Source organism: Symphalangus syndactylus, chromosome 22, assembly GCF_028878055.3.
Source record: "Symphalangus syndactylus isolate Jambi chromosome 22, NHGRI_mSymSyn1-v2.1_pri, whole genome shotgun sequence".
NCBI lineage: Eukaryota > Metazoa > Chordata > Mammalia > Primates > Hylobatidae > Symphalangus > Symphalangus syndactylus.
In genome coordinates this window covers 40,704,270-40,710,099 of record NC_072444.2, presented here as the reverse complement: position 1 = coordinate 40,710,099, position 5,830 = coordinate 40,704,270, and positions in this window count along the sequence as shown.

The following is a 5,830-nucleotide window of genomic DNA, read 5'->3' as shown; positions in this document are numbered from 1 at the left end:
ACCTCAAACTTTATACCTGGGGAAAATATGCTCCAAAATTAAAAGCGGAATAAAGCATATTTTCTTATTTAAAAAACAATAAAATTGTTCAACAAACCTGAACAAGTAACGAACAAAAATGTCATCTTGAACAAAGGGCCCTTCAGCATGCATGGAGCACAGAAACGAACAAAGGAAACCGGAAAAGAAAAGTAAGCGGTAAATGCACTGCCTGCCTACAACAACAATAATAAAAGTATCCTTAGGGCTTAAAATACACACGGGAAAAAGATAACAGTCATTACATTAAATGAAAATGAGTCTTTAACTATCACTATTTAAAGTCATTTCCACAGTTAATTGCTTAATTCTGAGGCAGTTTCTGATAACTTCACAAGCACGCAAAAATCCTATAATATATGGTGTCTTTTAGGAGTTTCATAAAAGGATGGAATAAAATAGAAACATATTTTCAGACTGGATAAAAAAATATAAAGTCAACTACATGTTAACAAAACACACATGAAATGGAGAAACACAGAAAGACTGAGCAGCTGGACCCAGTCGAGGGTGGAGAAAGTAAGGTCTCAGATCCCTCAGGGGTGAAGCTCTGGGCCACCTGTACCTGCAAGGCTGAAAGGATCTAGAATGAGTGACAGGGCAGGGAGACGATTAATACTGTCTACAATCTTGGGACCAGCTAAAACCCTAGGATTGTAGCTCTTGTTTGGTTTTGCTGCTTTCTTCAAGTTATTTATTCATTTATTATTTGTTATTATTATAATTTTTTGAGATGGAGTCTCACTCACTCTGTTGCCCAGACTGCAGTGCAGTGGCATGATCTCCACTCACTGCAACCTCTGCCTCCCAGGTTTAAGCAATTCTCCTGCCTCGGCCTCCGGAGTAGCTGGGATTACAGGCACCCGCCACCATACTGGCTAATTTTTGTATTTTTAGTAGAGACAGGGTTTCACCATGTTGGCAAAAAGCTGGTCTTGAACGCCTGACCTCAGGTGATCCACCTGCCTCGGCTTCCCAAAGTGCTGGGATTACAGCCGTGAGCCACCATGCTGGGCCTTTTTATTTATTTATTTATTTATTTTTTAGTGACAGGGTCTGGCTCTGTGGCCCAGGCTGGAGTGCAGTGGCACGATCACGGCTCACTGCAGCCTCGACCTCCTGGGCTCAAGCAATCCTCCCATCTCAGGCTCCTCAGTAGCTGGGACCACAGGCATGCACCACGTCCTACGAATGTATTTTTTTATTACTTTTAGTAGAGATGGGGTCTCCCTGTGTTGCCCAGTCTGGTCCCGAACTTTGGAGCACAGGAGATCCGCCCACCTCGACCTCTCAAAGTGCTGGGATTACAGGTGTGAGCTACCGTGCCCAGCCTGGTTTTGCTTTTTTTAACTCCCCTTGTTGATTCTCTTCAGAAACCATCACTTTCCACTCCGTGACAGGGGCTCTGTGGCTTGCTGGATTTGTCTCTTCGCCATCAGGGAAGAAATGACATTGTGTTCCCAGATCAATGCAGTGTAGCCACCATCAATGACTGGACAGAGTGAGAGGGCATGAGCCAGCCAGGCAGTTTCAGGGAGGCCTGCAGGAGACACAGCCTAGCTGCCGCCACGCCTTCCCAGGGTCCTTGGATGCCTGCTGGTCCCCACTGGGCTACAAGCAGCTTTGTGAGAGACATGGGGGCGGGAGGATCCACTGGCTCGGTGCCTCTGCAGCCTAGAGATGGAGACGTTAATGTTCTGTGGGTTCTCCTGTGAGATGCGGCAGTTCACAGGTCTTTCAGAAAATGAAAGGCGAAATGGGAGCTTAAACACAGTATGCATGTCCTACCATGTAGCTGCCAGCTCTTTGGGGCACAATTCCGGGCGCTTTCCTTGCTTCTCTGACTCATTCTCCTTTTCTTTTCTCCTGCTTCCCTGGAACTGTGTTCTTCAAAAGATATAGCATATACATTTTATCTGGGACTCTGCTTTCTGCGGAACCCCATGTAAGCACAGGTCAAAGAGGAAAATCCAGACCGCTGTTCTAAGAGTCCAGATATCCCAGTGTCTTACCTCTTGAATAGAAAAAACATCTGAAGAGGAAGTCAAATCAATCTCTGAAAATGTAGTTGCATGTAAAGGTAAAACTCTTGGCTCCAATGGGTTATATGTATAAGATGCCACTCCAGGAGAGAGGCCATGCTCTACACGCTGTTGACATAAAAAATAACGTTTAACCTTCTTCAGGTTATATTTTAGTAAATGTTAACATATGATCCAAAATTCTATGGGATTTCTAAAATTCTAATATGCCTGAGTATATGCTATCAATTATAAGTATGGTTATTATGTTGTTATTGTATATCGCAGAAATAACCAAATTTCCTTGTCAACTGTGTCTTTAACTAAGACTATTTAAAGTCATTTCCATAGTTAATTGCTTAATTCTGATGCAGTTTCTGAAAACTTCACAAGCATGCAAAAATCCTAGAATATATGGTGTCTTTTAGGAGTTTCATAAAAGGATGGAAAGAACCCTGAAAAGCACTCATGAACAAAGTCCAGGAGCAATCCAGGGAGCCCAGGCCCAGACCCGGCAGGCCAGAGGCAAGGCTGCAGCAAGCAACTCTGCAGGAAGGACGACCCTGCGCATGCCACCACCTACTGACTCCCCAGCACAGGACGTGGCTTCCCCTCCACCTCGGCATAGGTGGCAGGGGCCCAGGATCCCTTCCAGGGAAAAGGTGTTCCCTTGGAAGGTGCAGAGACAGAAGAAACAATCCCTTCCTTGACTGGTTCCAGGGGCCGAAGTCCTCCGAGAGCTCTTTGTGCTTCCCTGACAACCCCCCATGGCTGTCCTGTCGCCGGAGCCCTACGGAGCAGCAGATGGTTGTGTGCTTGATCAAACACGGGCAGAGATAAGACAGTGTCTGGGATTGCTCCAGAGGTGCCATGGCTGGCAGGAGTCAAAGGACACTTGAGACAGTGATGTGCTCTCACAGAATCTATTGAGCTGAGCTGACTGAGTGGTCTGTTTTTCTTCCCGAGGCCAGCAGGCCAGCATGGAGACTGAGAGAAGAGCACTCAGCCTGGGGCGGCCGGGGAGCAGCAGGCCCACCGCCCTTGCCAAGAGGCTTAGCTGGGGCGGGGGTGAGGCCAGGGCCCAGTCCGCTCTCCAGGTTGCCAGGAGCTGAGGCTTCACCCCGAAGGGCATGAACCTGAGGATCTGTCTCCAGAGAAGCTGAGTGGGCCCAGACTCAGTGTGTGGGGACGTCAGCAAGCAACAGGCTGCACACACCGCCAGCCGAACCCCCGCAGGGCTCCTCACCCGCCATCCGTAGGCGAAGCCTCCAAAGTGAAATGCACAGATCAAAGCAAACACAAGACAGGATGGAACACAGAGGAAAAAGGCAATGCACGGACAAAAGGAAACTGGAATCTACAGAAGGGAAATTATAGGAAATAGGGAATCCGGGACTCCAAGAAGAGGGGCTCTGAGAAAAGGAACAACGGGGGCCCCAGAACACTTCTAACACCTGCCAGGAGCTCTTAGAAATAAAAAATTATGCACGAGAAATGAAAAGCTCAAATGGAATAGGAACATGAATTTGAGAAAATCTATTAGGAAGTAGAGAAAATAATAAAATCAAAGGATCAACCCAGGAAGTCCAACTTATAAATACCAGGAGTTCCAGAAGGAAAGACGAGGAAAGGAATTACAAAGATATTCAAGAAAATTTCCCAAAGTTTGGTTTTCAGATTTAAAGAGCCCACTGAGTTTTCAGCATAATAAATGGAAAAAAAAAATCCCACCAAGTTATATTACCAGCACATTTCAGAACAGCAGGAATAATGCTAAAACTTTCCAGAGAGAAATGGGGTAAATAGGTGACAGATATATATATATATATATATATATATATATATTTTAATGGAAGAAAGAAGATCAATTCCTTTATAATTCTGAGGCAAAGTTATTCCCAGCCTAGAATTTAGCACTCAGTCAAATCTAAGAGTAGAATAATCTCAGATATACAAAGTCTCAAAAAATTTACCTAAGAAAGCTACTAGAATACAGATTACAGCAAAACCAGCGAATTAGCCAAGAAGTAGGAAAATGACCCGTTCCAGGAAAGGAGCCAGAATCCCCCAGGTGGTGAAAAGAAATCCTTGGGCTGGGACTGTGCAGCTGGTCCCACAGGAGTAGAAGAGGGAGTGCCAGGAAAGAGATATTCACAAAGAAGGAGTGAAAGAAATTGATAGATGAGGAATGCATTTGACCATGTGAGAAATATAGTTTATTTACATAGTTGTTGAAGAGTTTGAGCAGCCACAGATACATGCCCGGCTAATTTTTGTATTTTTAGTAGAGACAGGGTTTCACCATGTTGGCCAGGCTGGTCTCGAACTCCTGACCTCCAGCGATTTACCTGCCTCAGCCTCCCAAACAAAAGCTAGGATTACAGGCATGAGCTACCGCACCTGGCCCCTCACGTTTTTAATTTGTGTTTCTCCAGTGACCCAAGATAGATACCTCTACACATGTATAAAAAAGACTGAGGTTTTGGTTGTTGTTTTGTTTTTTGGCCTAACTGAAGAGAGTCTGCTCATCCTTAAAGACCTGCTGGACCATAGAAGGGTCCCTTGGATTCCTATAGTTCAGCTGAGCCTAAACTAAAATTTTAAAATAACTCTGACAAAAGGAAGTGATCACAGCCGAACACTGCACTGGATGTGGTATCGGGAGCTCATTTCTGTTCAGCCTGACGTGCAGTGCTGCTCCTGACAGCTGACTGTGAGCGAGAAAAGAGGTTCTGGGAAAAGCGAGTGTGCATCCCCCCATCTCTGAGGGATGGTAGGAAACACTTTAAGCCACCCTCCTCTTGAAAATAGTTTACATAGCAAGATTCAATATTGAAAATGCACCTTAAATAAGTCATTGATCAAGACCAAAAATGAAGAGAAACGTGGATTCCTGGAGAGTCAGTATCAGTTTTGCCCTAAGGGCATCTGCAAAACCACTGAGAGGGGCTTGGAGAGGGGACACAGGGTCCCAGGGTGAGGAGTCTGGGAGGAGGCATTGGCATAGAGCTGGAAGACTGTCTTAGATCATTCTTGCTGCTAGAGCAACAAACCACAGCCTGGGCAAGGTATATGGAATAGAAATGTATTTCTCACAGTTCTGGAGGCTCAGAAGTCTAAAATGAGGGCACCAGCAGGTATGATGTCTGGTGAGGACCCAGTCTCTCCACGTCCTCCAGAGAGGACAAATGCTGTGTCCTCACACAGCCAAAAGGACAGAATGACAAAGGGGGTCACATGCTGTGGGAGGCCTCCTTGATAAAGGCCACCTTCCCACCCACAGTGAAGGGGCCTTCATGACCTAATCATCTCCCCAGGGACCCACCTCTCCATACTGTTGCGCTGGAGATTACATTATTTCAAGAGGAATTTGAGAGGGAACACAAACATTCAAACCTTAGCAGAACCTAAATGTGAAAAAGGACGTAAACCTTGGGAATTGAAGGAGTCCGCAAAGGAACCTTCCTGTGTTGAACAGTGGCTGGAGGAGAAACTCAGCTGAGACTTTATGAGCATAAGTCAGTCACTGTGTGGATTTGCATCCCAAAGCAGAAAAAATCCTCAACCGTAAAATTTGATTTTTTTTTTTTTTTGAGGCGGAGTTTCATTCTTGTTGCCCAGGCTGGAGTGCAATGGCATGATCTCAGCTCACTGCAACCTCTGCCTCCCAGGCTCAAGAGATTCTCCTGCCCTAGCCTCCTGAGTAGCTGGGATTACAGGCATACACCACCATGCCCAGCTATTTTTTGTATTTTTAGTAGAGATGGTGT